This window comes from Hyperolius riggenbachi, chromosome 2, assembly GCF_040937935.1.
Source record: "Hyperolius riggenbachi isolate aHypRig1 chromosome 2, aHypRig1.pri, whole genome shotgun sequence".
Lineage (NCBI taxonomy): Eukaryota > Metazoa > Chordata > Amphibia > Anura > Hyperoliidae > Hyperolius > Hyperolius riggenbachi.
The window spans coordinates 534,796,102-534,815,630 of record NC_090647.1 but is presented as its reverse complement, the minus strand read 5'-3'; the positions used below and the strand labels follow the sequence as shown (position 1 = coordinate 534,815,630).

The window sequence follows — 19,529 nt, the reverse complement described above, 5'->3', positions numbered from 1 at the left end:
CCACAGAAAGCGGCAGCAAAGCAGAAAATTAGATGTAGGATTTGTAATGCTAGACTGCAGGAAGGAGCTACTAAAAATATATGTAGAGAATGTCATTTGGAATCAAAGAAGCCTTCGGGCCCTGGGGGGGAGGGATCCCAGGCTGCAAAAGCTTTATTAGATTTAATGAATACTGTTAAAGAAGAAATTTCAAACACGTTTACTGCTTTTAGGTCTGCCCTGTCTGTAAATCAGGAACAGAGCCAGACACTGGGACTGGATTCTCAGTCCTCAGCAACCATCTCAGAACCAGTGCAGGAGGTAGCTGGTCAGTCTTCAGTTATTCAAACACCCGGTCAGCAGTCTCTCATTCAAGTGTCTGATAACTCGGGGGAGGAAGGGGCAGTAGATTCAGATACGTCAGAGAAATCGAAATCTGTAACATCGTCCCGGTATTTGTTTTCGGCAGAGGACACAAATGAATTATTAAAAGCTATATATGACTCTGAACAGTTAAAGTCAGATTTGCCGATCACATCTGTTAGAGATGACATTTACAAGGGGTTAATTGTACAAACGATGAAGGTTTTTCCCATACACGACTCAATCAAGGAACTCATAAGATCCCAGTGGAGGGATCCGGAGAAACGGTTTTTTATTCCGAGATCTTTTAAAAGGAGATTCCCCTTTAAGGAGGAAGAGGAATCTCCTTGGACCAAGTGTCCGAAATTAGATGCTGCATTGGCGCAGTATTCAAAAAACTCTGACTTGTCTTTTGAAGATGCGGGATCCCTGAAGGATCCCATGGATAGAAAGGCAGAGGCGTTGTTAAAACGCGCATGGGACGCCGTATCCTTTTCATTTAAGCCAGCGATTGCTTCAATCTGCCTGGCTAGGAACTTGGTAAGATGGATTGATGGGTTGCAGAATCATCTTATTGCGGGGACTCCGCATGAGAAAATTCTCGAATCCTTGCCGGTTATTGCCAAGTCGGTGGCGTTCCTGGCTGACGCAGCCTCGGAAAGCGTAAGGGCCACAGCAAAAGCAGCAGCTCTCGTCAACTCCTCCAGACGAGCGGTTTGGTTAAACGCTTGGGAGGGGGACTCAGCTTCGAAACATAACTTGTGTTCCATGGAGTTCCAGGGCGAGTTGTTGTTTGGGAAGGACCTTGATTCGGTTTTAGAAAGATCCTCGGATAAGAATAAAAAATTTCCGGATAGAAGGAAAAAAATCCCTAAAAAACCCTTTGTCAATAAAAGACCCCCGTCTCGATCAGAATCAACAACAAGGGGAGGATTTCAGTCCAAAAGGTGGACATATAATGCAGGTAGGGGAAGGGGTTCATTTCTCTTTAACAAACCCCAAAACCCTACCAATAAGCAATCAAAATGACTATCAGGCTGTGGGGGGAAGGCTGAGTTTCTTTCTTCCGGCTTGGAAGGAGATAACCAAAAGTCCGTACATTTTGGATTTAATTCAATCAGGTTACAGAATCGAATTCAGTTCAGTCCCTCCTCTCAGCAAGTTAGTAACAGGAGTCCCAAGGGACCCTCGGAGAGCGCAAGCTCTAAGAGATTCAATAATCTCGTTATTGGAAAAAAGAGTAATCGAAAGAGTTCCCTGAAGGAACATTTTCGGGGGTTTTATTCGAGAGTCTTTCTAGTTCCCAAACCCTCGGGAAAGTTCAGGATGATTTTGAACCTAAAATCCCTGAACCCTTACATTGTGGAGAAAAAGTTCCGCATGGAAAGCATCACCTCTGTAAGAAATTCGATGATTCCAGATGCGTTTCTAGCAACGTTGGACTTAGAGGATGCTTATCTTCATGTACCAATACACCCGTCGTGCCTAAAATACCTCAGATTTGCAGTTCAGATCAGAGAGTCAATTTGCCACTATCAATATCGTGCCCTGCCGTTCGGGATTACATCCGCCCCGAGAATCTTCACAAAGGTGATAGCAGAGGTGAGTGCTTTCCTACATCTCCACAATGTAAGGGTTCTGCCCTACTTGGACGATTTCCTGTTTCTTGCAGAAACAGAGGAAACTTTAAAGAAGCAGCTAGATTTTTCAATACAATGGTTAACAAAACTGGGCTGGATCATAAGCGAAGGAAAGTCCAAAATGATTCCAACCCAGAGGCTTGTATTTCTGGGATTGTTATGGGACACAGAGACTCAGAAGGTGGTCCTGCCCGAAGACAAGATCTCCAGGTTAGTGCAGAAAGTACAAATATTCACGGGGGGAAAGAATGTGTCATTACGAGTCGTAATGTCTTTACTAGGGCAGATGTCCTCAACCTTCCCGGCAGTAGAATGGGCCCAGGCTCATTCAAGAGACACTCAGGCCTGGTTTCTGTCAGTTTGGGACAGGAATCAGAGGTCATTAGACGACTTGGTACAGGTGCCAGACCAAGTTCGAATGTCCCTCCAGTGGTGGACTTGTCGAGATCATTTGTCTCTAGGGAGACGTTGGTTTCAGACGGCCCCAATAAAAGTGTATACAGATGCCAGTTTAACAGGTTGGGGAGCTCATTGTTCAACATTTCAGGTCCAGGGTTATTGGGGTCAGGAAATGATGGACAGTTCTTCCAATTTCAAAGAACTAATGGCTGTGAGACTGGGGCTTCTACAGCTCCAGGACCAAGTTGTGGGAAAGGAGGTCCTGGTTTACTCAGACAATATAGTGACGGTATCATACCTGAGGAAACAGGGGGGTACCAGAGTGGAAAATTTACGGGAACTTACGTTACAAATAATGTCCTGGGCGGAATCGAGCCTGATATCTCTGACAGCAGTACACATTCAGGGGATCAAGAACAGGTGGGCGGATTCACTGAGCAGAGGAATGACTATGGAGGCGGAGTGGCAGCTCAATCAAGAAGTCTTTTTACAGATAGTACAGAAATGGGGGTGGCCGGTAATAGATTTATTTGCGACCCCACAAAATGCGAAGGTAGAAGACTTCTGTTCCCTGTACCCCACAGTACCGGAAAATCGATTAGACGCCCTGATGGTGGATTGGCCTACGGGGCTCCTTTATGCCTTTCCCCCATTTCATCTAATTCCCAGGGTACTGAGGAAGGTAGAAATATCAGATTGCAGTGTGATATTCATAGGTCCATGGTGGCCCAGAAGGACCTGGTTCCCACGTATACAACAGCTAGCGGTAAAGGGCCCATGGCATTTAGGCAGCAGAGGGGACCTGTTGATGCAGGAAGGCCAACTACATCCCAATCCTCAAATGCTGAACCTCACGGCTTGGATACTGAAGAAAGCATCCTAGAGGGATGGGGGTTTTCAAAGAAGGTAGTTTCCACATTGGTTAGATGTAGGAAACTTACGACTAGGAAAAAGTACGAGAAAATTTGGAAGGCTTTTTTACTTTGGAAGGAAAGAAATGGGGTCAGAACGAATGACCTAAAGTTTATTTTAGAGTTTTTGCAGAGTGGAGTGGATCTAGGGTTAGCGGTTAGTTCCCTAAGAGTCCAGATATCTGCTCTATCAGTTTTTCTTAATAGACAGTTGTCAAGAAACAATTTTATTAAAAACTTCCTTTCCTCAGTAGCCAGGACTCAGCCTATTCCAGAGAAATTAGTCCCGCCTTGGGATCTGTCATTGGTTCTTGACTTCTTGACGTCAGAGAGATTTGAGCCTTTGACAGACGTACCGTTGAAATTTTTATCAATTAAAGTGGCTTTTTTGGTGGCAATCACGACAGCAAGGAGGATAGGTGACATCCAATCTTAGTCTATTAAAGATCCATACATGATAGTACATCCAGACAGGATAGTTTTTAGGCCAGACCCAGCGTACTTACCAAAAGTGGCTTCGGCTTTCCATAGATCGCAGGAAATAATACTGCCTTCTTTTTCCGCAAATCCAACTAATGAACGGGAAAGAAAATGGAGCACTCTGGACGTTAGGAGAGCAATCTTGATATACCTCCAACGAACAGCGGAGTGGAGGAGGTCAAGTCATTTGCTGATCTCTTATGCGGGATCAAGTAAAGGCTTACAGACATCAAAGGGCACCATTTCTAGATGGGTGAGGGAAGTGATTGCGTTAGCTTACAAATCTTCAAATATTGCAGCTCCTTCCAGAATAACAGCCCACTCTACAAGATCCTTAGCAGCTTCATGGGCAGAAAGGTCAGGTGCAAGTCTAGAGCAGATCTGTAGGGCTGCAACCTGGTCTTCGCATACCACGTTCATCAAACATTATCGCGTGGAGCTACTGTCAAGCCAGGACCAAAGTTTTGGGCGCAAGGTCTTACAGGCCATCATCCCTCCCTAAGGTAAACATTTCTCGCTGGTCTCAGCAGCAGCCGTCCTGGAGGACGATGGGAGAAAGTCCCAGCTGCTTACCGGTAGCCGTGTTTCGGCGAGTCCTCCAGGACGGCTGCCTGAGTTCCCAACCCTATATGATGTATCTGTGTATATGTATATGTTATATATATGAATGGGTACTCGGTTTTGAACTGAAGGCTTGGGGAGGGAGGAGTTCCTTTATGGGCTCACACATCATTTACATTTTAAATTTATTTCAGGTGTTTCCAGTGTCGCCGGAGACATACAATGTCTCAGCAGCAGCCGTCCTGGAGGACTCGCCGAAACACGGCTACCGGTAAGCAGCTGGGACTATCCCAGCTGTCCCACACTGATTGCTATTAGAGTAAGAGGCGCCCCAGGGCCCCCACCAACACCTTAATCTCCAGTTATCTGGTTTGCAGTCACTGCTATGTATCCCCTTTTCCTATGCTTCAAACACAATAGGGGAATGATAGCTGAGTGAGATGTGCACCTCCTCCTACACTGCACCCTGAGGCTGGAGCCTCTCTCGCCTCTGCCTCGGTCCTGGCGAGCGAAACTGAGGCGCTCATTAAAATTAAAGTAGGTTGCTGCGGCGGACCAGAGAATGGGTTTGTCCCAGCGCAGGCACAGGGTGGCTGCAGGGGGCTGTTTGAAGTCCCAGGGAAGTTACTCTCTTTTTTTTCATACAGTTAAGGTTCTCTTTTATTCACCCCTCCGCTGTGCACTGAATTCGGGGGCCCTCTCTTGCCACATATACAGGGCTCTCTGGCTACCTATATGGGAGACTCTAAAACAGGAAATTTGGGCGCTGCCGTTTAGATATTTAAATAGGCACCTATGTTGGCGCCCCAAAATTGTATTTTTTTTTCAGTGACTAAGGGCTGGTGCACACCGAGCGGCTTTTTCAGCGTTTCTGCAGCCGCTTGCGGCTGCGGATCCGCTTGGTCAATGTATCTCAATAGGGTGGTTCACACCAGAGCAGGAGGCGTTTTGCAGAAAAGCATACTCCCGGGGTGAGGCATTTTTTGGATTGCGGATGCGTTTCTGCCTCAATGTTAAGTATAGGAAAAACGCAAACCGCTCTGAAAAACGCCAGTTCAGAGCGGTTTTGCAGGCGTTTTTGTTACAGTAGCTGTTCAGTAACAGCTTTACTGTAACAATACATGAAATCTACTACACCAAAAACGCTTCACAAAACCGCAAAATGCTAGCTGAAACGCTACAGAAAAAGAAGAAAAAGCGTTTCAAAATCTGCTAGCATTTTGCGGATCTGCTAGCGGGTTTTGGTGTGCACCAGGCCTCAGAGCCGGGACAAGGTCCTCCAGCACCCAAGGCTGAGACACCAAAGTGCGCCCCTCCATCCCTCCCACCTCAGCCATCACACACTGATTGCTATTAGACTAAGAGGCGCCCCAGGGCCCCCAACCCCTCCAACACCCTACTCACGTTATCTGGCTTGCAGTCACTGCCATGTATCCCCTTTTCTTATTTCTTTTTGCTTCAAACACAATGGCTATCATTCATAAAGCATTTCCGCATGCGGAAATGCTTAAAACAGCTGACTTTACCGACCACTCGGCAAAGTCAGCATTCATAAAGGCTCTTTCCGCATGGAAAAATGACACTACCGAGCAGAGTGATAAATCACCGCCTTGTGCGGTGATTATCGGTACAAATGTAGCAAAATGTTCATTCATAAAGATCACCGCAAGCGATGTGAGGTCGGGAAGTTCCGCTCCCTCTGATGTGGCGATACCAATGCAAGTGAATGGAGACACACAGACCTCCCAGGCAGCTGCAGCAGAGCGGAACACGGAGAAATGTATCAACTCGGCAGCTTCCGTGTCTCCGCAAGCCTACCGCCTGCCTACCGCCAGCCTAGTTCGGTGAATCTCCGCACTGCTTCCGCACATGGATACTTTTTTATGAATGCCCACCCAGAAGTCTAAAAATCCGCCAGCGGTGTTTTCCCGCACGGATTCTGTTTACCGACAGCCTGTTCATGAATGATAGCCAATAGGGGAATGATAGGTGAGTGAGTTGTGCGTCCCCTCCTATACTGCGCCCTGAGGCTGAAGCCTCTCTCTCACCTCTGCCTCGGCCCGGCCCTGCAGTGACTGGTGGGGGAGGGGCATAAGGTCAAAGGAAACCTGTAATATTAAAAAAAAAAAAGTTTCATTTACCTGGGGCTTCAGCCAACCCCATCCCTGGGAACATCCTGCGTAGGAGCAGTATGAGAAAACCTTGTACTGCGCCTGCGCAGGACGCTTCAGGTGAGGGAAACGCGAATAAGGACGTGAGCTGCCCGGGCTGCGCAGAGGCCCTGGACTTGCGATAACAAAACAGCCACAGCAAGGGACCGGAGGATCGTACAGAGATGGCGCAGGCACAGGAAGGCTGCAGGGGGGCGGCAGAAGTCCCAGGTAAGTAAAACTTTTTTTTCGATATTAGTTTTCCTTTAAGGTTAGCTGGGGATATGCCTATAATTAAGCCACTGGGAGACTTGGGCGCAGGGTAAAGCCGAAGAGTGGCTCACCCTGCTCCTGCAAAAGTTCTGGCGGCGTTATTTACTATTCCTCCTCCAGGTCGCAATGGATAATGGGCAAAGCTGTAAATCAGCTGCCAGCTATTGCTGGCGGCCAAATTACGCTGTTTTTAAAGGGCAATTGTAGCGAGAGGGATATGGAGGATGCCAGATTTATTTCCTTAAAAACAATTCCAGTTGCCTGGCTGCCCTGCTGATCCTCTGCCTCTAATACTTTCAGCCATAGCCCCTGAACAATCATGCAGCAGATCAGGTGTTTCTGACATTTTGTCAGGTCTGACAAGTTCAGCTGCATGCTGGTTTCTGGTGTTATTCAGACACTACAGCAGCCAAATAGGTCAGCAGTGCTGTCAGGCAACTTGTATTGTTTAATATGGCAGCCTCCATATCCCTCTCACTTCAGTTGTCCCTCAAAGTAATTTGGGCGCCTTTTGACGGCACCCAAATTACTGTCTAAGCGCAGCTATAGTCGAAATTCCTATTTGGTGCCAGCTGTGCCAAAATCCCCAGTGATGTTTTTACAGCGCTCCTAGCTGGGGGAGGGAGGTGGGTGGTTAAAGCTGGCCAAGTGGGGTGGGTGGTTAAGGTTAGCCGTGGGACAGGGAAGTTAGGGATAGGCATGGACAGTGGGAGTGTTCAGTGTAAGAATAGGGTTATGTTTAGCTTTAATAAAATATTGGTGTGTATTACTGACATTTTATTATCGTCATTTTCACTGCAATAGTAGAATGTCGGTAAGGGTCTGTACACACTGGATGCGTTACACTGCGTTTTTAAAATCACAAGGCCTTTAAAAAAAATTGTGAAAATTGTGATGACCTGTACACAGTGTTTCAATGCGTTTTTAAGAAAACGTAATCGCAGTGACCGGTGTGCTTTTTAAGCCCTGCCCTTAAAAAAACGCATGAAAAAATGCAAGTATAATTTAACAGTCATGAAACCAGCAACAGATGGCCTCAGCAAAATTGCATCACACTGTGTTTGGTGATTATCAGTGTGTACAGGCCTTAAATCTACAGATATTTTACTATATGCTTTTCTAGGTGTACCAGCAGCATTGAGGAGGGGCGAGGCAGTGACATATTGAAGGGCGGGCCAGTGTTTCGGTTCCAAGCTGTGGCTAACAAGGTGACAGCTTCTGCTGTATTGCTGGGAGATCAGGGCGGAGCTGCCCAGTCTGACAGCACTAAGGAGGGGAGGAGCAGCCACATTCTAAGGGGCGGGCCAGAGTACTCTAGACAGCCGGGCCCTGTGTATATCACATAACCCCAGCATTGCAGATAGAGGGAAAGTAACTTAGGGTGCATACACACATCCAACATTGATTGGTCAATTGCTAGCCACTTGTACCACCTCAATGTAGAGTGAGGGTGAACAGACTTTAAATACTAAGACCAGTTTGTGCAAGTAAGCCTCTCATACGACATGGCAGTGATACAATTGGCTAATGATTGGCCAATCAAAATTGAATGTGTGTACCAAGCTTGAGTATGGATAGGCATAATCACATCACTGAGTATATAACTGCATGATGCATGTACAGCAGTATATACAGTGCAGCACGCTCCCTCACTTTTCCCTGTTGCACATAATGCCTGACCTCCATCCACTAGCATGGCACAGCAATAGCAGAGGGGCATGGTCACGTGTCACTGCAGGTGCCATCCTCAACGGTGCACGAGCTGCACACATGCGTCACAATAGCTGCTATGACGTCACCTCCATCCACTAGCATGGCACAGCAATAGCAGAGGGGCGTGGTCATGTGTCACTGCAGGTGCCATCCTCAGCACGAGCTGCCCACCTGCACACGCGCGTCACAATAGCTGCTATGACGTCACCCCGGCACTCATCCTCCTCAGACGGAGCGGCGGCAACATCGGAGGCAGACGTGCGGCCTCTCTCTCTCTGTATCCCCGATAGCCAGGAGCTCTCAGCCACGACATTCTCCGGCAGAAGCTCCAGGAAGGAACAAGCAGTTATATCCCGGAGCTCCCCCTAGCGGCCGGTAGCAGGAATTACACAGTGAGGTAGGATGGAGGCGATAGAATAAGATTTCTTATAACAGAAAAAGGTTTATGGCACCCATCCTGGGCTGATCGATTACTTAAAAAAAAACTTCCTGGAATTCCTTTTGGTAGCAAATATACATGGTCAGGGTCTTTATCCTGAGGGGGACTTTACCCTGAGCAGCAGTCATTGACCACAATGGGCTCTATTCACTAACAGGCAAAAACACCGCAAAATGTTACCGCTATATTTCCGCCAGCGGTAAACTCCGCATTTTTTCCACATTCACTAATATTTTCCGCATGTTTTCCGCATGCGGGAAAAAAGATGCGGAAACAGCCATTATTCATGCGGGAATCATGCGGTAAAAAGGTCGCATGAAAAAGTGTTTAAAAAAAAAAATTAAAAGTCCAGCAAGCACAGCCCTTAAGCCACCACACGTCATTAAAGTCAATGGAATGCGAAATACTACTTGTAGGTGATAAAAAATCGGTAATTAACGACGAAATGATGCGCCTGAACATTTTTGAGAATTGATCTTTTATTGCGGAAAATACCGACTTTTGCGGAAATTTTTCCGCATGAATCCCGCACTTTTACCATACTTTTTCCGCATGCGGGAAAAACATGCGGAACATTTTGAGAATTCCAACTTGACGGTATTTTGGGTGCAAACTTCCCGCATGTACTTTACCACATGCGGGAAGTCTTTGAGAATAGAGCCCAATGTCCCCTTACAAAGCGACTCTGGGGCCCTGCAAAGCTCCGCCTCTAAATCGAACCACAGCCCCGCCCCCACTAGTCCACGATAAGCCTCGTCTCCAATGGCCGTAAGCTCCGCCTACAGTCATATGCTTGTGTGCAGCTGGTTGCTAACCTGGGGAGGTGAGTTAAAGGGAACCTTAATAAGTAAAAAAAAACAAAAAACAAAAACAGGTTTAACTTACCTGGGGCTTCTACCAGCCCCCTGCAGCTGCCCTGTGCCCATGCTGTCACTAAGCTGCCCTCCAGTCCCCCTTAGCGATCCTCTTCCAGACTGACTGGCCACTGCGCATGTGCGTCTCCTCAATAGCGCTCCCATCTATGTGCAGTAGAGATTTTTTAGTACTGCAAATCCGCAGACTGCTCCCATCCATGAGAGCGCGATTAGGAGGCGAGCGGACTAGAGGCTCTCATTAGAACGAAAGTAGGGTGCTGCGGGGCGCTGGAGGATGAGTACAGGGCAGCTGCAGGGGGCTGGTAAATGCACTTTTTTTTTGTCTTTCATACAGTTAAGGTTCACTTTAGTTCACCCTCTGCTGTGCTGTGTATTCGGGGCCCTCTCTTGCCACATAAACAGGGCTCTCTGGCTACCTATGTGGGAGACTCTGAAATAGGACATTTGGGCGCTGCCATAGGCAACCATTCAGATATTTAAATGGACACCTGTGTAGGTGCCCCAAAAATTCTAACCAGCCCCTAGAACCGGCCCTGGCCATACTTTCCAACTTTTTGAGATAAGAAATAAGGACACTTAAGCCACACTCCTGCCACACCCTTAATCACGCCCTAGGCACCCCCCTAGTCGCGCATACCATAAAGATTTCAAAATAAAAATATGTTATTTTATAATTTAAACCACACTGGTACTTTCTATCCTGGTTCATTTTCCTTCATATTAACATTTGAAAATAAGAAATATACATATGATTACATAGATGTATACATCAGTCATGAAAGAGGGACACGGTCCCCAAAGTGGTACTGTCCCTCCAAAACAGGGATAGTTTGGAGCTATGAAATGCTGCAAGAGACAGCTATGTGTTGCAAGGCTGGCATACAAGTACAGTAATGCTTGAACATCTAGTTGAAGAAACCAGTGTGAAAACCTTGTATTAAAGCTGTGCTTACTATTATACAGCCTGACAGTATATGCTGTGCCTAGAATTAATCTTGTATTAATAGATATAACATATATATTACAGTATAGTATATACAGCACTGGCAAGGTGTGCTTAATCGCACAGCTCCACGTCACCAGCGCAAGGCATCTACATCACCTGCGAGACGGAAACACGACCTCAGCGGACAACGGAAGCAGCGCTCGAGCGAAAAAAGGCTGGAGGAGGTCGGTGTGTCTCTGCTCTACACAGCCGAGGAGGACGAGACTAGGAGCATCCCACGGAGTATCCAGGAACGGTATGTAAGCCGGCAGCATTGTGCGAGGAGCTCCCCCTTGTGGACGTTACTGGGAAAATGTCCATTGAACTTGTGTGCGGAGCTCCCCCTTGTGGCCGTACTGTGAGAATGTCCATTGAAATTGTGTGCGGCGCTCCCCGTGTGGCCGTACTGTGAGAATGTTAATTTTTGCATATGTAAATACCAGGAGACAGTTACATTGGAGGGGGCTGTGAGAAAGCGTGTGTATAATCTGAGTGTGGGGAATACTGAAGTCTAAGCTGATGACAGTCTAGCTAGGTAATCACAATACAATAGGGGGTTTAATCATCAAAACAAGTTAACTGCTGGGTAGAGACCGGGCATAATTGTAAGGCATTAGTATTTATATAGCGCCGACATGTTCCACTGCCGCCACCCCCTGTTCCAGTTTTCAACTTTAATGTGGACGAAGCCTTTGGGTACCCTCGGAGGGCCACTGAAGTACTCGGGTCTCCAGGTACTTCCAAAGATGAGCAGCTCCATACTAGAAGAACTGAAGAAGCAGCCGGCGGGATATTTGAACAAGGGCCCCTGCAGTGGAACGAGGGGACACAGAGGAACGGGAAGGCTATTAGGGATCCAGAATCTTCCCTCTTCTGAGGTGAGTATCTTACTTTTTTATGGCAGGTTACAGCTTTCCTTTTTAGGTTGGCACTCCACAATACAATATCAGCAACATCCTGTGTAAATAAACCTTCCAGCACTGCTCCTATGCTGTCCACTGACCAGTCCCATAATCCCTTGAGGGTGAAGCGAGTCATTCGATAGTAAGGCCCAACCGAACCCGGCACACACACAATATGGCCGCAAACTGTCAGCAGCTGCTGCTCATTACCCCTTGCAGTCACCTTCCACTGTCAGTCCCACAATTATTATGTAGCTCAGAAAAATATAAATTTCACTCATCTTCGGTCTGTGGATCCACACACACTGCACATTCCTCTTCACACACAGGCCCAACAGGGAGATGGAACATGATAGCTATCCGCTGATTATTCTTAAAGGACCATTATCGCAAAACAATTTGAAAATTTAAAATGCATGTAAATAAATAAATAAAAAGCACGTTTCTCCCAGAGTAAAATGAGCTATAAATTACTTTTCTACTATGTTGCTGTCACTTACAGTTAGTAGCAGAAATCTGACAGAACTGACAGGATTTGGACCATTAGTCCATATCCTCATAGGGATTCTCAGCATGGCCTTTATAAAGACGCTCCCTGAAAAGGATTTTTTTATTTGGGAGAAACGTACTTCTTATTTGTATGTGTTGACATATATTTTAAATTTCCAACTTTCGCAATAGTGGTCCCTTTAAAGGACAACTGGAGAGAGAGGTATATGGAGGCTGCCATGTTAATTTCCTTTTTAAGCAATACGAATGCTGGGTGGGGGTGATACAGGCTGCCTATTAGTGGCATATTGTAAATGCATGCTGGGTGGGGGTGACACAGGCTGCCTATTAGTGGCATATTGTGTGTGCGCATACTGGATGGGGGTGACACAGGCTGCCTATTAGTGGCATATTGTGTGTATGCATGCTGGGTGGGGGTGACACAGGCTGCCTATTAGTGGCATATTGTGTGTACGCATGCTGGATGGGGGTGACACAGGCTGCCTATTAGTGGCATATTGTGTGTACGCATGCTGGGTGGGGGTGATACAGGCTGCCTATTAGTGGCATATTGTGTGGGCGCAGCTCGGTGGGGCTGACACAGGTTGCCTATTAGTGGCATATTGTGTGTGCGCATGCTGGGTAGGGGTGACACAGGCTGCCTATTAGTGACATATTGTGTGCGCATGCTGGGTGGGGGTGACAAAGGCTGCCTATTAGTGGCATATTGTGTGTGCATGCTGGGTGGGGGTGACACAGGCTGCCTATTAGTGGCATATTGTGTGTACGCATTCTGGTTGGGGGTGACACAGGCTGGCTATTAGTGGCATATTGTGTGTACGCATTCTGGGTGGGGGTGACACAGGCTGCCTATTAGTGGCATATTGTGTGTACGCATTCTGGGTGGGGGTGACACAGGGTGGCTATTAGTGGCATATTGTGTGCGCATGCTGGGTGGGGCCCAGGTGCTGCAGGCTTTTTTGGGGGGTTTGCGGTCCAATGGCTATGAGCACGTGGGAAGCCTCACCTTCAAGGCGCAGGAACGGCGCCTTGGATTTTGCCTGCGGCCGCACTAAGCCGAAAGCGCCCGCTCTCGTTAGATCGTGGAAGCTAAGTGGCTTCAGGCCTGGTTAGTAGCTGTGTGGGAGACTGGCTGTGAACCCCAGGTGCTGCAGGCATTTCTTTGGGTTTGCAGTCCATAGGCTATGAGCACGTGGGAAGCCTCACCTTCAAGGCGCAGGAACAGCGCCTTGGATTTTGCCTGCGGCCACACTAAGCCGAAAGCGCCCGCTCTCGTCAGATCGCGGAAGCTAAGTGGCTTCAGGCCTGGTTAGTAGCTGCGTGGGAGACTGGCTGTGAACCCCAGGTGCTGCAGGCTTTTTTTGGGGGGTTTGCGGTCCAATGGCTATGAGCACGTGGGAAGCCTCACCTTCAAGGCGCAGGAACGGCGCCTCAGATTTCGCCTGCAGCCACACTAAGCCGAAAGCGCCCGCTCTCGTCAGATCGCGGAAGCTAAGTGGCTTCAGGCCTGGTTAGTAGCTGTGTGGGAGACTGGCTGTGAATCCCAGGTGCTGCTGGCTTTTTTGGGGGTTTGCGGTCCAATGGCTATGAGCACGTGGGAAGCCTGACCTTCAAGGCGCAGGAACGACGCCTTGTATTGTGCCTGTGGCCACACTAAGCCGAAATCGCCTGCTCTCGTCAGATCACGGAAGCTAAGTGGCTTCAGGCCTGGTTAGTAGCTGCGTGGGAGACCGGCTGTGAACCTCAGGTGCTGCTGGCTTTTTCTGGGTTTGCGGTCCAATGGCTATGAGCACGTGGGAAGCCTCACCTTCAAGGCGCAGGAACGGCGCCTTGGATTTCGCCTGCGGCCACACTAAGCCTAAAGCGACCGCTCTCGTCAGATCGCGGAAGCTAAGTGGCTTCAGGCCTGTTTAGTAGCTGCGTGGGAGACTGGCTGTGAACTCCAGGTGCTGCAGGCTTTTTTGGGGGTTTGCGGACCAATGGCTATGAGCACGTGGGAAGCCTCACCTTCAAGGCGCAGGAACGGCGCCTTGGATTTTGCCTGCGGACACACTAAGCCGAAAGCGCCCGCTCTCGTCCGATCGCGGAAGCTAAGTGGCTTCAGGCCTGTTTAGTAGCTGCGTGGGAGACTGGCTGTGAACCCCAGGTGCTGCAGGCTTTTTTGGGGGTTTGGGACCAATGGCTATGAGCACGTGGGAAGCCTCACCTTCAAGGCGCAGGAACGGCGCCTTGGATTTTGCCTGCGAACACACTAAGCCGAAGGCGCCTGCTCTCGTCAGATCGCGGAAGCTAAGTGGCTTCAGGCTTGTTTAGTAGCTGCGTGGGAGACTGGGTGTGAACCCCAGGTGCTGCAGGCTTTTTTGAGGGGTTTGCGGTCCAATGGCTATGAGCACGTGGGAAGCCTCACCTTCAAGGCGCAGGAACGGCGGCTTGGACTGTGCCTGCGGCCACACTAAGCCAAAAGTGCCCGCTCTTGTCAGATCGCGGAAGCTAAGTGGCATCAGGCCTGGTTAGTAGCTGCGTGGGAGATCGGCTGTGAACCCCAGGTGCTGCAGGCTTTTTTTTGGGTTAGCGGTCCAATGGCTATGAGCACGTGGGAAGCCTCACCTTCAAGGCGCAGGAACGGCGCCTTGGATTTCGCCTGCGGACAAACTAAGTCGAAAGCGCCCGCTCTCGTCAGATCGCGGAAGCTAAGCGGCTTCAGGCCTGGTTAGTAGCTTTGTGGGAGACCGGCTGTGAACCCCAGGTGCTGCAGGCTTTTTTGGGGGGTTTGCGGTCCAATGGCTATGAGCACGTGGGAAGCCTCACCTTCAAGGCGCATGAACGGCGCCTTGAATTTTGCCTGCGGCCACACTAAGCCGAAAGCGCCCGCTCTCGTCAGATCGCTGATGCTAAGCGGCTTCAGGCCTAGTTAGTAGCTGTGTGGGAGAGTGGCTGTGAATCCCAGGTGCTGCAGGCTTTTTTTAGGTTTGCGGTCCAATGGCTATGAGCATGTGGGAAGCCTCACCTTCAAGGCGCAAGAACAGCGCCTTGGATTTCGCCTGCGGCCACACTACGCCGAAAGCGCCCGCTCTCATCAGATCGTGGAAGCTAAGCGGCTTCAGGCCTGATTAGTAGCTGCGTGGGAGACTGGCTGTGAACTCCAGGTGCTGCAGGCTTTTTTGGGGGGTTTGCGGTCCAATGGCTATGAGCACGTGGAAAGCCTCACCTTCAAGGCGCAGGAACGGCGCCTTGGATTTTGCTTGTGGCCACACTAAGCCGAAAGTGCCCGCTCTCGTCAGATCGCGGAAGCTAAATGGCTTCAGGCCTGGTTAGTAGCTGCGTGGGAGACTGGCTGTGAACTCCAGGTGCTGCAGGCTTTTTTGAGGGGTTTGCGGTCCAATGGCTATGAGCACGTGGGAAGCCTCACCTTCAAGGCGCAGGAACGGCGGCTTGGACTGTGCCTGCGGCCACACTAAGCCAAAAGTGCCCGCTCTTGTCAGATCGCGGAAGCTAAGTGGCATCAGGCCTGGTTAGTAGCTGCGTGGGAGATCGGCTGTGAACCCCAGGTGCTGCAGGCTTTTTTTTGGGTTAGCGGTCCAATGGCTATGAGCACGTGGGAAGCCTCACCTTCAAGGCGCAGGAACGGCACCTTGGATTTCGCCTGCGGACAAACTAAGTCGAAAGCGCCCGCTCTCGTCAGATCGCGGAAGCTAAGCGGCTTCAGGCCTGGTTAGTAGCTTTGTGGGAGACCGGCTGTGAACCCCAGGTGCTGCAGGCTTTTTTGGGGGGTTTGCGGTCCAATGGCTATGAGCACGTGGGAAGCCTCACCTTCAAGGCGCATGAACGGTGCCTTGGATTTTGCCTGCGGCCACACTAAGCCGAAAGCGCCCGCTCTCGCCAGATCGCGGAAGCTAAGTGGCTTCAGGCCTGGTTAGTAACTGCGTGCGAGACTGGCTGTGAACTCCAGGTGCTGCAGGCTTTTTTTTGGTGTTTGCGGTCCAATGGCTATGAGCACGTGGGAAGCCTCACCTTCAAGGCGCAGGAACGGTGCCTTGGATTTTGCCTGCGGCCACACTAAGCCGAAAGCGCCCGCTCTCGTCAGATCGCGGAAGCTAAGCTGCTTCAGGCCTGGTTAATAGCTGCGTCGGAGACCGGCTGTGAACCCCAGGTGCTGCAGGCTTTTTTTGGGGTTTGCGGTCCAATGGCTATGAGCACGTGGGAAGCCTCACCTTCAAGGTGCAGGAATGGCAACTTGGATTTTGCCTGTGGCCACACTAAGCCGAAAGTGCCCGCGCTAGTCAGATTGAGGAAGCTAAGCGGCTTCAGGCCTGGTTAGTAGCTGCGTAGGAAATCAGCTGTGAACCCTAGGTGCTGCAGGCATTTCTTTGGGTTTGCAGTCAAATGGCTATGAGCACGTGGGAAGCCTCACCTTCAAGGCGCAGGAACGGCGCTTTGGATTTTGCTTGCTGCAACACTAAGCCGAAAGCGTCCGCTCTCGTCAGATTGTGGAAGCTAAGTGGCTTCAGGCCTGGTTAGTAGCTGCGTGGGAGACTGGCTGTGAACCCCAGGTGCTGCAGGCTTTTTTTTGGGTTTGCGGTCCAATGGCTATGAGCACGTGGGACGCCTCACCTTCAAGGCGCAGGAACGGCGCCTTGGATTTTGCCTGCAGCCCCACTAAGCCTAAAGCGCCCGCCCTCGTCAGATCGTGGAAGCTAAGTGGCTTCAGGCCTGGTTAATAGCTGCGTGGGAGACCGGCTGTGAACCCCAGGTGCTGCAGGCATTTCTTTGGGTTTGCGGTCCAATGGCTATGAGCACGTGGGAAGCCTCACCTTCAAGGCGCAGGAACGGTGCCTTGGATTTCACCTGCGGCCACACTAAGCTGAAAACGTCAGATTGCGGAAGCTAAGCGGCTTCAGGCCTGGTTAGTAGCTGCGTGGGAGACTGGCTGTGAACCCCAGGTGCTGTAGGCTTTTTTGGGGGTTTGCGGTCCAATGGCAATGAGCACGTGGGAAGCCTCACCTTCAAGGCGCAGGAACGGCGCTTTGGATTTTGCTTGCTGCAACACTAAGCCGAAAGCGTCCGCTCTCGTCAGATCGTGGAAGCTAAGTGGCTTCAGGCCTGGTTAGTAGCTGCGTGGGAGACTGGCTGTGAACCCCAGGTGCTGCAGGCTTTTTTTGGGGTTTGCGGTCCAATGGCTATGAGCACGTGGGACGCCTCACCTTCAAGGCGCAGAAACGGCGCCTTGGATTTCGCCTGCAGCCCCACTAAGCCTAAAGCGCCCGCCCTCGTCAGATCGTGGAAGCTAAGTGGCTTCAGGCCTGGTTAATAGCTGCGTGGGAGACCGGCTGTGAACCCCAGGTGCTGCAGGCATTTCTTTGGGTTTGCGGTCCAATGGCTATGAGCACGTGGGAAGCCTCACCTTCAAGGCGCAGGAACGGTGCCTTAGATTTCACCTGCGGCCACACTAAGCTGAAAACGTCAGATTGCGGAAGCTAAGCGGCTTCAGGCCTGGTTAGTAGCTGTGTGGGAGACTGGCTGTGAACCCCAGGTGCTGTAGGCTTTTTTGGGGGTTTGCGGTCCAATGGCTATGAGCACGTGGGAAGCCTTACCTTCAAGGCGCAGGAACGGCGCCTTGGATTTTGCTTGCTGCCACACTAAGCTGAAAGCGCCCGCTCTCGTCAGATTGCCGAGGCTAAGTGGCTTCAGGCCTGGTTAGTAGCTGTGTGGGAGACCAGCTGTGAACCCCAGGTGTTGCAGGCTTTTTTGGGGGTTTGCGGTCCAATGGCTATGAGCACGTGGGAAGCCTCACCTTCAAGGCGCAGGAACGGCGCCTTGGATTTCGCCTGCGGCCACACGAAACCGAAAGCGTCCGCTCTCGTCAGATCGCGGAAGCTAAACGGCTTCAGACCTGGTTAGTAGCTGCAAGGGAGACTGGCTGTGGACCCCAGGTGCTGCAGGCTTTTTTTTTGGTTTGCGGTCCAATGGCTATGATCACATGGGAAGCCTCACCTTCAAGGCACAGGAACGGCGCTTTGTATTTTGCCTGCGGCCACACTAAGCTGTAAGCGCCTGCTTTTGTCAGATCGCGGAAGCTAAGCAGCTTCAGGCCTGGTTAGTAGCTGCGTGGGAGACCGGCTGTGAACCCCAGGTGCTGCAGGCTCTTTTTGGGGGTTTGCGGTCCAATGGCTATGAGCACATGGGAAGCCTCACCTTCAAGGCGCAGGAACGGCGCCTTGGATTTCGCCTGCGGCCACACTAAGCCGAAAGCGCCCGCTCTCGTCAGATCGCGGAAGCTAAACGGCTTCAGGCCTGGTTAGTAGCTGCGTGGGAGATTGGCTGTGAACCCCAGGCGCTGCAGGCTTTTTTTGGGGGTTTGCGGTCCAATGGCTATGAGCACGTGGGAAGCCTCACCTTCAAGGCGCAGGAACGGCGCCTTGGATTTCGGCTGCAGCCACACTAAGCCTAAAGCGCCTGCCCTTGTCAGATTGTGGAAGCTAAGCGGCTTCAGTCCTGGTTAGTAGCTGCGTGGGAGACCGGCTGTGAACCCCAGGTGCTGCAGGCATTTCTTTGGGTTTGAGGTCCAATGGCTATGAGCACGTGGGAAGCCTCACATTCAAGGTGCAGGAACGGCGCCTTGGATTTCGCCTGCGGCCACACTAAGCCGAAAGCGTCAGATTGCGGAAGCTAAGCGGCTTCAGGCCTGGTTAGTAGCTGCGTGGGAGACTGGCTGTGAACCCCAGGTGCTGCAGACTCTTTTTGGGGGTTTGCGGTCCAAAGGCTATGAGCACGTGGGAAGCCTCACCCTCAAGGCGCAGGAACGGCAACTTGGATTTTGCCTGCGGCCACACTAAGCTGAAAGCGCCTGCTCTCGTTAGATCGTGGAAGCTAAGCGGCTTCAGGCCTGGTTAGTAGCTTTGTGGGAGACCAGCTGTGAACCCCCGGTGCTGCAGGCATTTCTTTGGGTTTGCAGTCCAATGGCTATGAGCACGTGGGAAGCCTCACTTTCAAGGCGCAGGAACGGCGCCTTGGATTTTGCCTGCGGCCACACTAAGCTGAAAGCGCCCGCTCTCGTTAGATCGCGGAAGCCAAGCGGCTTTAAGCCTGGTTAGTAGCTGCGTGGGAGACCGGCTGTGAACCCCAGGTGCTGCAGGCTTTTTTTGGGTTTGCGGTCCAATGGCTATGAGCACGTGGGAAGCCTCACCTTCAAGGCGCAGGAACGGCGCCTTGGACTGTGCCTGCGGCCACACTAAGCCAAAAGTGCCCGCTCTCGTCAGATTGCGGAAGCTAAACGGCTTCAGACCTGGTTAGTAGCTGCAAGGGAGACTGGCTGTGGACCCCAGGTGCTGCAGGCTTTTTTTTTGGTTTGC

At 50.6% G+C, this 19,529-nt stretch overlaps 27 pseudogenes; all 27 read left to right on the top strand.

Moving 5' to 3' along the window:
* Positions 1-13,218: 13,218 nt before the first annotated feature.
* On the top strand, positions 13,219-13,337 carry LOC137552785 (5S ribosomal RNA; annotated as a pseudogene).
* Positions 13,338-13,418: 81 nt separating this feature from the next.
* On the top strand, positions 13,419-13,537 carry LOC137547786 (5S ribosomal RNA; annotated as a pseudogene).
* An 83-nt stretch (positions 13,538-13,620) lies between these two features.
* LOC137549550 (5S ribosomal RNA) lies at positions 13,621-13,739 on the top strand (annotated as a pseudogene).
* An 81-nt stretch (positions 13,740-13,820) lies between these two features.
* Positions 13,821-13,939, top strand: LOC137553883 (5S ribosomal RNA; annotated as a pseudogene).
* An 80-nt stretch (positions 13,940-14,019) lies between these two features.
* On the top strand, positions 14,020-14,138 carry LOC137552381 (5S ribosomal RNA; annotated as a pseudogene).
* Positions 14,139-14,219: 81 nt separating this feature from the next.
* Positions 14,220-14,338, top strand: LOC137551982 (5S ribosomal RNA; annotated as a pseudogene).
* An 80-nt stretch (positions 14,339-14,418) lies between these two features.
* Positions 14,419-14,537, top strand: LOC137554561 (5S ribosomal RNA; annotated as a pseudogene).
* Positions 14,538-14,619: 82 nt separating this feature from the next.
* LOC137553078 (5S ribosomal RNA) lies at positions 14,620-14,738 on the top strand (annotated as a pseudogene).
* Positions 14,739-14,819: 81 nt separating this feature from the next.
* LOC137548692 (5S ribosomal RNA) lies at positions 14,820-14,938 on the top strand (annotated as a pseudogene).
* An 82-nt stretch (positions 14,939-15,020) lies between these two features.
* Positions 15,021-15,139, top strand: LOC137554266 (5S ribosomal RNA; annotated as a pseudogene).
* An 80-nt stretch (positions 15,140-15,219) lies between these two features.
* Positions 15,220-15,338, top strand: LOC137551028 (5S ribosomal RNA; annotated as a pseudogene).
* An 82-nt stretch (positions 15,339-15,420) lies between these two features.
* LOC137551961 (5S ribosomal RNA) lies at positions 15,421-15,539 on the top strand (annotated as a pseudogene).
* An 82-nt stretch (positions 15,540-15,621) lies between these two features.
* LOC137553077 (5S ribosomal RNA) lies at positions 15,622-15,740 on the top strand (annotated as a pseudogene).
* An 81-nt stretch (positions 15,741-15,821) lies between these two features.
* On the top strand, positions 15,822-15,940 carry LOC137548690 (5S ribosomal RNA; annotated as a pseudogene).
* Positions 15,941-16,022: 82 nt separating this feature from the next.
* LOC137553700 (5S ribosomal RNA) lies at positions 16,023-16,141 on the top strand (annotated as a pseudogene).
* Positions 16,142-16,223: 82 nt separating this feature from the next.
* On the top strand, positions 16,224-16,342 carry LOC137553190 (5S ribosomal RNA; annotated as a pseudogene).
* A 281-nt stretch (positions 16,343-16,623) lies between these two features.
* LOC137554535 (5S ribosomal RNA) lies at positions 16,624-16,742 on the top strand (annotated as a pseudogene).
* Positions 16,743-16,823: 81 nt separating this feature from the next.
* LOC137554134 (5S ribosomal RNA) lies at positions 16,824-16,942 on the top strand (annotated as a pseudogene).
* A 271-nt stretch (positions 16,943-17,213) lies between these two features.
* On the top strand, positions 17,214-17,332 carry LOC137554188 (5S ribosomal RNA; annotated as a pseudogene).
* Positions 17,333-17,413: 81 nt separating this feature from the next.
* On the top strand, positions 17,414-17,532 carry LOC137554133 (5S ribosomal RNA; annotated as a pseudogene).
* A 271-nt stretch (positions 17,533-17,803) lies between these two features.
* Positions 17,804-17,922, top strand: LOC137554555 (5S ribosomal RNA; annotated as a pseudogene).
* An 81-nt stretch (positions 17,923-18,003) lies between these two features.
* LOC137554599 (5S ribosomal RNA) lies at positions 18,004-18,122 on the top strand (annotated as a pseudogene).
* Positions 18,123-18,203: 81 nt separating this feature from the next.
* On the top strand, positions 18,204-18,322 carry LOC137551343 (5S ribosomal RNA; annotated as a pseudogene).
* An 82-nt stretch (positions 18,323-18,404) lies between these two features.
* LOC137550881 (5S ribosomal RNA) lies at positions 18,405-18,523 on the top strand (annotated as a pseudogene).
* Positions 18,524-18,996: 473 nt separating this feature from the next.
* On the top strand, positions 18,997-19,115 carry LOC137551350 (5S ribosomal RNA; annotated as a pseudogene).
* Positions 19,116-19,196: 81 nt separating this feature from the next.
* LOC137549821 (5S ribosomal RNA) lies at positions 19,197-19,315 on the top strand (annotated as a pseudogene).
* An 80-nt stretch (positions 19,316-19,395) lies between these two features.
* On the top strand, positions 19,396-19,514 carry LOC137554531 (5S ribosomal RNA; annotated as a pseudogene).
* Positions 19,515-19,529: the final 15 nt, after the last annotated feature.